The sequence below is a fragment of the Mus caroli genome, chromosome 1 (assembly GCF_900094665.2).
Source record: "Mus caroli chromosome 1, CAROLI_EIJ_v1.1, whole genome shotgun sequence".
Taxonomy (NCBI): Eukaryota; Metazoa; Chordata; class Mammalia; order Rodentia; family Muridae; genus Mus; species Mus caroli.
The window spans coordinates 55,180,163-55,191,002 of NC_034570.1; positions in this window are offsets into that span (position 1 = coordinate 55,180,163).

Consider the following 10,840-nt stretch of genomic DNA (forward strand, 5'->3'; position numbering starts at 1 on the left):
GAGGGCCACATTCATTACAGTTGCTGCAGAAGACCTTTGGAAGGATGAACATCCAGTGTGAAAAGGAAATCCAAATTTATATTTTAAGACTAAAGTCAAGATCTTATGGAACCAGATACTCTGGGCAGGCTCCAGGCAATGGTAGGCTAGCATCAGTTAGTTTGCACCAGCTCAGAGGTGGTGGCCAGGTCATGTGAGATTCCTTCTATCCACCTCTTCTTTTCCCATTGAGAAATGAAGACCTAGAGGGTCACAACCCCAGTTTTGGTTCAGGACTGTTACTTTCACCAACTAGATATTTTCAGGTCCTGCTGTTCTCAGAATAGAACATCTCATATATTAAACTAGTGGCCAGGGCAGCATGGTAGTGCTGCCCAGATCGTTGACATTGGGTTATGAAGCTGTAGTTGACGTGCGAGTTCCTGGAGGCCAATGGGACTAATGTGATCACATTAATTTTTGATCACTCTGCACTGTGGAGTTACTCTGAAGTCCCTTGCCCTCATTCTGAAAAGCCCTTACAGAAAGATAATATTTGGACTGAAAGGTAAACATTATAAACCATTCCTTGCACTCTTTAGTCCTTCTCCCTAGCTCCCACGTTTAATTGTTAGCATGTGTTGGGTGAAGACAAGCTAGCTAGTTAAAACATGGATGCTTCCAGAGCCTGCTGGAGTTGATTTTTATGTATTCATTCTAAACCTTTGCATACATTGTCAAGGGCTCTTCTACTGCCTAGCAGAAGATCTAGAGCTCACCTATACACACTTCATTGTAACTACCTATCTGTATCACAAAGTCCCATAGACTCTTCCTTTAAATTAGCCCACCACTTTCCTTTTTTCTCTGTTTACTTCTGTGACTCTAGTTCAGACTGTGGTGGTCATGTGAAAGGGATATGGTCATCTCTCTGTGTTGGGTTTTATTCCTGTTCTAGTTTCTACCATATCAGACAAAGTGATATCTTCCTAAAGCAGCCATGTTTTCATAACAGATTCTCTTATGATGTCAAGACAGGACTGTGCGCCTCAGTGGCTAAGAACATCTTCATCAACCTTACTTGAATTGTCTTCCCTCCTATCAAACAGAATCTCAACACCCAAGTCTTTTCTTCTCATTGAATTTCCATGTACTACACTTTGCCAAGTGTACTTTCTCTTCTGACCAGAATTTCCTCATCTGATCTTATCCAGTGGCCACTGTCTTACGCATATTTTATGAATGGATTTTTACTCTTGCTTATGTGAATTTTTGCTATAGCATTCAACTTCTCATCCAGACATCATTTCATGTCTTACCATCATACATGTGTGTTGAAAATCTACTCCAAGGACCACCTTCTTCACGAAAACATTTGTAGTGGTCACTCATAAATGATTTCATCCTTTCTCAACTATCTATGCTATTCCCTAAGACTCATGAACTATTGAGCTTGGGTGTGTTAGCCATGAAGCTTTATTATATAGGGTCATGTCATCTCACAACTGTTCCATTCACACTTCATTCATGAAATTCTAATGTTTCCCTTGAAGCATTGCCTCATTAAAGATAAAAGGCTTAGAACCACAGCTGGCATGGACTTGATCTTTGATAGGCTTCCCACTTCTTCCCTTTTCCTTTTCCCAGAAGGTTATCGGATAATGTTGTCTCTTCCAATGCAGGCATTACATGCAATTGTACAGTAGTTCTTAATACTTATTGACCAGAATGTGGCTCACCTACATACCCATACACCTGAATCTGACATTAAACACGATTGTGTATGAACTCCTGGTTCATATTATTCATTTCTGAAATCAATATTTTAAAATCTTGAAACCTAGCAACGTACTGCTGGAATGCTCTTGTCACCCTTCTCACTGATACAGTTCAAAACTGGTCCAGAATGATTCTGTCCTGATGAGTCGCCGTTACCTCTTAGACACCTCTTAGGCTGTGACACTGGCAAGCATCACAGAAAGTATCCGTTTTCCGTTCTCACACTTGCCTTGCCTTTTTCTCTTGGCAAAAGAGGAGGCCAGAGATGCAGAAATTAGGAAGCTGGGCTGAAGGGAGTCCAACTTTCCAGTTCTCCAAACGCTCTCCTGGAAAGCCGCCCTTCTGAGGGAGTAGTCCGTTTTCACTTGTGCTTGCAAGAGGGGTCTTGTTCTTCTCAGATGTTCTTTCTCGAACTTTTTAACTCACTAAAATTAAAACATTTGTTTCTGACTTCCCGAACATTGTTTATAGTTCTCAACTGCTGGCCAGAGTGCACAATTACCCCCTGGAATAAAAGCTCTCTAAATCATGTTTATTTCTGCCTCAGCTATTATCCATGAAAGCTTGTTTGAGTTTTCTGCAGGGTGATAAGATTGATGTTGCACACAATTATCGTCAGCCATGTATATCCTGAAAACAATCCCAGTTTGGCAGTAGTCGTTCCGAAAGCAATATTCCTTTGCTAGCCTGTGTTGTACTATGAAACAGATCCTTGCAGAGTATCTTAATCATCCAAATCTAAGATAACATACTATTTATTTCAAATGGTCAGCAATGTTCCAAATGCCACTGCAAATTAGATTAGAAATTATCCAGTTCGAGTGTAAACATCCCAGTAATTTACCTAGTGTCTGGGACTTTTATTTGATATTCAGGAATTTTAATAATTTAATGTTGTTTAGCTCTCAGTTCGACCTTTGCTTTCTGGACATTTAGAACTTCTCTGTATTTATTTAAGGAGATCAGAAGTGCTTGGGATAGGGGACTGGGGTTCTGACTGCCCGGGAGGTTGCTGCAGCAGCACTATAGCGTTTGTGAAGAGAAGGTGGGAGTAGTTTACAGACTTTTGTCTGTGTGGTTATAGAGGTGACCCTCTGGATCTGCTCTTTCACAGACCCACCCAAGTGGCTCAGCTCTGCCAAGAGATTACCCTCAGTGACACCAAATTTAGCAAAACTGATAAGATGGCCAAATTCTGTTTGAGCATTCCCAGGATTCCATTGAAACACATCCCCCTGTGTGGTTAAGACTTTAGGATAAATGAAATCTTTTCTACTTTTTGCCTGTTAGTCCTTTAACAAATTTCTTAACCATCTGATACTCAGTTTCCTATCTGAAAAATGGGCATAAAAATATCTTGCTTATGAGGGGATTGCAGAAGTTGAGTTAGAAGCATCTATCTAATATAATGTTAGAAGTTTCTAACATTATATTTATATCTATCTATTTATATCTATCTATTTATATCTATATATTTCTATCTAATATAATGTTAGAAGCTATCCAAAGTTCCCTTCCTTTTTTCTTTTTATTTATTTTATTATATTTTAGGAATCTGCTTAGAGATATGATGACTTATTTAAAGCTATAATCATTTGGAGTTGGAAAGGTCTCTTTCCTCCTCTTCCTTTTCTCCTTTATCTTCTCCCTCCCTCTCTGCCTTCCCTTCCTCCCTCCCCATTCTTCTCTACCTCTCCTTCCTTCCTTCCTTCCTTCCTTCCTTCCTTCCTTCCTTCCTTCCTTCCTTCCTTCCTTCCTCTTTCTCTTTCTTTCTTTCTTTCTTTCTTTCTTTCTTTCTTTCTTTCTTTCTTTCTTTCTTTCTTTCTTTCTTTCTTTCTNTTCCTTCCTTCCTTCCTTCCTTCCTCCTTTCTTTCTTTCTTTCTTTCTTTCTTTCTTTCTTTCTTTCTTTCTTTCTTTCTTTTTCTTCCCTTCTTTTTGAAAGAGTTTTGTGATTTAGCTCAAGCTGGTCTCAAACTTCTAAACTCCTATCTTGGGACCCTGAGTGCCATAGACGGGTTACGGATCTGCATTATCACCCCCCCTCCCTTTTAGACCATCAACCTTCTCAGTCACACTAATTCTCAAGGATCCATATGTTGAAGCATAAATTACTGATAACCTAAACTTTTAGCCTACAAATAGATTTTTTTTCTCTCTTGTTTGTTTGGTTTGCCTTAAATGCTTCTCCTGAAACTGGGTTATGGTGTCATGACTGAATGGCTACAGAGCCCTAGGAATTTGTTGGATTACAGATTTTTCCCATTCATAGTTATGTGGGGACCTACTATGTGTCAGAGGTTATTCTAGCTGCTGGAAACATTGCAGTGAAAAAAAAAGACAAGTTCTGGGCAGCCTTTCACCCAATCTTGATGAGGTAATAATTATAATGGCTAATTTGACTCTCTCCTAAGTGATCAATAGGAAAATAGCAACATGGTAGAATGTGACCAAGCAGTACCAACACCAGGACTCCTAGGGATGCTCTAAACAGAAACCCCCTACCCTCTGCTGCCTGACAAATAGCTCTCTGCAGCCAGCTGGGGTCAATGGCTACATTTACAGTTTAAAATGCTCCAGATAGAGCTGGTAGTGACGGGAGTCTCGCTTTATTAGTTCATTTTTATGTATGAGAAAAACTGCAGTAAAAAAACCTCAGTATTCATCTTTTTTCAATTTGAGTCTAAGGGATTTTTGGCACAGCCCCCTTTTCAGTTTCAAATGTTCCAACTCTGGCTGTATTTATGTGACGCCAAACCAACTAGTTGAAAAATTACAAGAATGGGAAATTAGCCAATCCTTTTGTCTGCAAACTGCCAACCCACCAGGTTGTCTTTTTTTTTTTTTTTTAAGTCACTGATTTGTCCCATCATTCAACCGAATTGACTGACAATAGCCCATGAGATCCAAACAAAACATAAAATCTGTTTTGTCTAATTCAAAGTATTGATTCATTGTTGCCTGGTAGAATATACTCATTGCAGAAACTGCAGATACTACAGAGAACATAAGAAAACAAATCCACCCAAAGTCCTGCCACACACAAATATTGACACATATTCTTGCAGGTTTTCACCAACGTGGACTTGTGCTGTAAGCAGAACAATACTGAAAATGTGATTTTCATCTGGTTTTCTCGCCTGCTTAATGGCATATTGTGAACACAGTCCTAAATTTCCTTTAAAAATGATAATTTTATTTTGCACAATATTGCTTTGAAGAAATGCCTTATTCTTTATTTCACCAATTTTCCCCATGGGTGGGCATTTGGGTTATTTTCAGGTTTTGCCTGCTGTAAAAAAATATCTGCACTAAATCTTTTAGATTATACATTTTAGTGTATACTTACATCAGTAGAAAAATTTAAAATAAAGATATTTTAAAGATCTCAATGGATATTGCCAAAACTTCCCACCAATACAACGAACTTATGTCTATTTACCCAAGAATTATTTTTAATCCTTGCTTAGTCTGATAGGTAAGAAAAATGATATTTTATTGCTGTATTTATACTTCTTAAGTTATTAGTGAGAAGGGACATTTTTCACTTATACTGGTCATGTGCATTTTTTTGGTGATCTTCATGTCTAAATGCTTCTTTTTAAAATCAGAAAGACAAAGAGCGGCACGTGACAAGAATGTATTTTGGGTTTCCATTTCCAGAAAATCCAGAAATGCATCTTATTTCATTTGTATTTTTAATTTTTGAGATATAATTTAATTACATTTCTTTCTATATTTTCCTCTCTCCAAACGCTTTATTGCATATATGTGTGTGTGTGTGTGTGTGTGTGTGTGTGTGTATACATATATATTCCTACACATACTCCAGCTCAGTCTATATAGTTATTTGTATGTATGCTTTCAGAGTTGACCACTTTTTAATGTTTTCTATTTTTCAGATGTCCACAAAAAATGATTTGAATTCTGGCTTTGAACCACTGACTTTGAGGTTTACTAATACAGAAATTGATACTAATACAAAAAAATCGAACAAGCAGACAAAGCAAAGCTAAAAAGACAAAATTGAAGGAGATAAATTTTTCACCAAGTAGAAAAAGGTTTTGACATAGTTTCCTGTGTTGTTCGTGGCTGACAGCCATCTTGGGCTTGTATTTGGACTGCTGTTTTCTGTTACTCTGGGGGTGGGGGTGGGGGTGGGGGTGGGGGTGGGGGAAGGAACAGTTGACACTTTAGAATGCTCATTGGCTGCTTCTGTGAAGTTGCCAGTAGAAGTTCCATCTTCTGAAAGTGATCATTCCAAAAGTATATAAGGCAAAATTAATAATTGTGCTTAATTATGTTCCCTCATGTGTTCTTTCAAATCAAGTGTTGTCAGCCCAGTATTACAGAGTCCTACTGAAGGGCCACTTGCTTGAATTCTTTCTGAATTTTCCTTTCCTTTGTGCTACAATAAGCAGATCTCATGCTCATTTATAAAAATGCAAAATGCTGTGGTATTCTAAAAAGAACAGATTACATTGCCTTGATGTGGCCCTTATTGAAAATTTATTTTATTCTTTGAGATAATGTGTTTCTTTTCTATTTTACTGTAAATTTTAATCGAGAAAACACATCAAAATCAAGATATAGCTAGTGTGTTTGGGCCAGACCCTATAAATAACTACACCAAGTTGTTCTAATGTGGAAAAAAAATGGAAAACCAGACCCTGTTAACAGAAGGGAAAATTCCATTTTTCATTCACAGTACTGTTCTTGCTCCTGGCTCAATGAGAAACAAACTCTTTCCTTTTCTCCATATTTATTATATTAATGTGCTGGCAACGCAGGTGTTTCCATCTTTATGGCAAAGGCACGCATCTGTCACCAAGCTCATTTCACACACAGCTTGGCCTTTGCAGAAGAATGCTAGCTCCATCTTCAATCTTCTGTCACATCTCAACTTCTCTCTTAAACAGTGTGATATTTAAATAGAGGTTTTGCCTCCAACTTAGACCACATATAGGCAAGGCTCTGCTTTAACATGGGACCTGGTCAAAGGGCACAGGCAGCCAGTAGGAAACCTAGAAAGAAACATGAAAGAGGAAAGATTGCAAGGGGCGTGTGATTCTAACCACACCCATCTTTGGGGAGGTCTTTGATCAGCTCCTCTCATCCTACACTCTTGTACATCTGCTATCCCTTTGATCAAACTTTATTGAATAACTTTCTTTAATAGAGCAAGACTCCCATGACCAGGAAATGTTTCAGAACTACTCATGTAGACCGGGAAGCACTTCTGCCATTTTATTATAAAAAGTATCCAGCATACCATAGTGTTGAAAGAACTTTACAAGAAACAGTCCTACGCCCACTGCCATCTCACTGCTAACATTAACTTTATCACATATGTATTTAAAGTTCTAGCCATTGCTAGCCCGTCATATTTTTAACACATTTCAAAATAAATTGCTGATATCAGTGCATTTCTCCATAAATATTTTTTCTTGTGTCTAATTAAGTAGAGTGTGAAACTGACTTACAGATTTAAGTTCAAGATGAAGTTAATCCAATGAAATAGGCAGATCTTAATTATAATAAAGTATTTCAAATGCAAATGTCTGTCTACCTCCATTCTTACCAAGACATAGAAGGTTACTACCATCTGGGGTTAGAGAGATCGCTTGATAGTTCAGAGCATTGGCTGTTCTTCCAGAGGACCTAGGTTAGATTCCTGGAACTCTGTGGCTTACAACAGTCTACAACTTCAGTCCCAGAGAAATCCCATACCCTTTCTGGCCTTTGTGGGCACCAGGCATGCACATGGTATGAAGACATACATGCAGGCAAAACATCTATACAAATACAATAAAAAATTTGAAGAACGTTATCATCATCACTCCAAAGTTCCTTCAGGCTCCTTTCTAGGTCTCTCTCTCTCTCTCTCTCTCTCTCTCTCTCTCTCTCTCTCTCTCGCTCTCTCTCTCTCTCTCTCCCTCCTTACCTCCATCTCTCTCCCTCTCTTGTAGAAAGGCATATGAAAGACTCACACACTACATTCTCTTTTGAGTAAAACTTCTTTCACTGAACACATTTTTGAGATTCACCCAACACCAAAACTGATTTTTTTTAAAAAATAGTATCATTGTTACACAGGGTTTATTTCCTACCACAATGGATCCTTTTCCTATTGATGGATATCTGGGCTGTGTTCTCAGGGATCAGCTTTGGTAGACTTGCTAGGAATGTTTTCACACTGCATTTTGCACATACAAGTGTGGTTTTTAAATTTCTTTTGGATGAATTCCTGAGTGTCCTTGCTGGGTCACAGGAAAGGTGTGCAGTTCATCTTACAAGAAAGTGTCAGATCATTTCCCAAAGTGCCCTTATCATTTTACGATCCCACCAGCAGAGAAAGGTCTAGAACAGCCTCGCTGGGCTTTGCTGTTGTTTGTCACATTGGGTGTTCTGCTAGATTTAGACATCAGCATATTTTAAAACATATCTTTCTAAGCCTAATTTCAGTGCAACTGGGGCTCAGAGTTTCTAACTATCCTCTACTCTATCAATTTGGAGGATCAGTGGTCACTGGTTTTTAGGCAATGTCCTCTCGTTCTTGCTTTTCATTACTAAATGATAGATATACACAGAGCAAAGCATGGCATGTTAACAACCTTCACTATCATCACAGAGAGAAGATATTCCAGACAGTCCACTCTGCTGAGTTGTTTATCAGAGACATTGTCCTTTTATTCCTGAAGCAATCTTGTGAAATAAGTGTAGTCTCTTCTCTTATAAATAAAGAAATTGAAGCTCAGAATGTATTTTTTTAATTGCCCAAGGTCACACTGTTACCAATGAGTGTATCTAAATCACAAAGGGACAAAGGATGAAAGGCCAGCTGAAAAATCTTATTTAACTAGAGTTTAAAAAGTAATTAGGAAGTTATATTTTCCACCAACTGAGAAAGACATTCATAATTTCAGTGACCCTCAAAAGGGCAAGCAGAGGAAGAAAGCGTTTTGCTCGGCATTATCGGCAGCCTTCGCGTAGCACCGCGTTAATTCACTATCAGACCTTGGTGTAACCTCCTAATGGGTAATTCAGCTTTCATATGGTTCATTATCTTTTTCTTTCTTTTGTTTGCCTCACAGATGGAGTGCTTTACAATGTCTATGAAAAATTTTCCATCTGGATTAGATCACTCAAATGGAGTCAGGAAGAGAGGTACTGGCTCCTGTGCCTTTGCTGGGCCCATCAAGGTGGAGAGAATCTTCCAAAATCAACATAAGCTTGGATTCATAAATTGGACAACTGGGATTAGCAATGCAGTGAATAATAACCATGGATGGACTTCTCCTTAGGTAGCTCCAGCCTGGGCCGTCCTCAGATATTATTAGACCTTTGAAAGTTGGCTGTGGCCAGTGAGCTGTCAGCTAGATGTTCTTTTAAGTCCCTCTTACCTTCATCTGCTCATATTCCATATTTATCTTGGTGTCATTGTTTCTTAAGTGATTACTGATGATGCATTGCATTTTAATGACATTTTACTTACTCCCATTCATTTTATGCACATAATGGCTCTTCGATGGGGGAATTTTTCAAAAGAGGGAATATCATACAGAGTATTCTCTCATTCACATATAGCTTCACTCATTCAACATTTAAAGATCCCGACTGTGTCAAGCAGCAACTGGGCTGAAAGAGGCAGACCTTTTCTTTAAAAGCCCAGGGCTGTAGACAAAGACGGATATATTAATAGTTAATTACCTTCATATGTGAAAAGTGCTATAGGAGGTTTAAGCAAAGAGTGTGAAGGTAGCCGTGGAGAATAAACAGCCAAGGGTTTCTAGCAGTTATTCCTCAGGTCTGAATCGGGATGCCAGGAAGACAAAACAGGATTCATTCTTTGTAATCAATATCATATGCAAATGAAAAGTGATTTTTGTCTTCCCTTTTCTTACATTTTTCCTCTTACTGATCAAAATACAAGGAAGCAAGGTAGACTATCACCATCTTGGGATGTCAAGGTCCATGGGAAATTTTCCAAAGGAAAGAGTTATGCCTGCCCCATTGCCAATTACTCTCTACAATAAGGAACGTGCCAAACTGTGTGGAAGCCTCCATAGGCCAACCCATATACATTCTATCACCCCTCAGCTTAGTCAAACCTGATCCTTTCCCCTCAGCTCCAGGAGTTCATTTGTCAAATGTTGTCATCAAATAGACTTTAGTGCTTACTTAAGTTTTAGTGCTTTGAGGATGGACAGGGGAGTGGAGGAGGTGAGGAAGAGACAGATCTTATTATTGTAGGACCCTAGGGACAATTTTACATGGAATTATTTCACCATCTTCCACTAGAATGGCTTGCATTTTTCATTTTAGACTTTGTAGCCATCCAACCCCTGGTGCTGGGAAGATGGTATTCAATAGAGTTCTATGCATGTTTTGAAAGAAAGGAAAAAGAGAGTGTGGATTCAGTGCTGTCAAGTCTCATGACCGCTTTGGATGAGAATTGGATACAGAGCTATCTGTTGGATTAAATTAAACCAAATGAGAACAAGCTGTTAGTGAGCTTGTAAGTCAAATGTTCAATTTTTGTTATTCCTCACCTCCTTCCTTGAAAGATGAATGCATTAAAAATAGCTCTTCTTCCCTTAGAGGATGTGCATGTTTTATGTTCTGGTTCAATCTTTCATCTGTCTCCACTTCCTGTCTGTCTCAGAGATTTGAGAAATGTTTTGCTGTCTTGTGAAACCCATTCTCTCAATCAAGCACCATTTTCCCGTTCTGTCCATCTAGACTTCAGTCACTTGAGTAATAGGAAGCTATTGTAGCCCTTTAACTGTCGTATCCGATGATCGCCAGTTCCAGTAATAAACTACGTGCTGGGATTACACTTTACATTCATGGAAAAGCATTAAAAAAATAATGTTTGGAACATTCTGCTGGCACATAAACTCCCATTTCTGGTATGTTTCAAGACAAAAAAAAATCTATTCATGGATTCCTTTTTCTCCTCTTACATCCTTCTTTTCCTTTCTACCTTTAAAAATTTGGAAATTTTGTTAAGTTAAATTACTGCTTGATATATGCCCAGGAGAGGTATTGTGGGATCCTCCGGTAATACTATGTTCAATTTTCT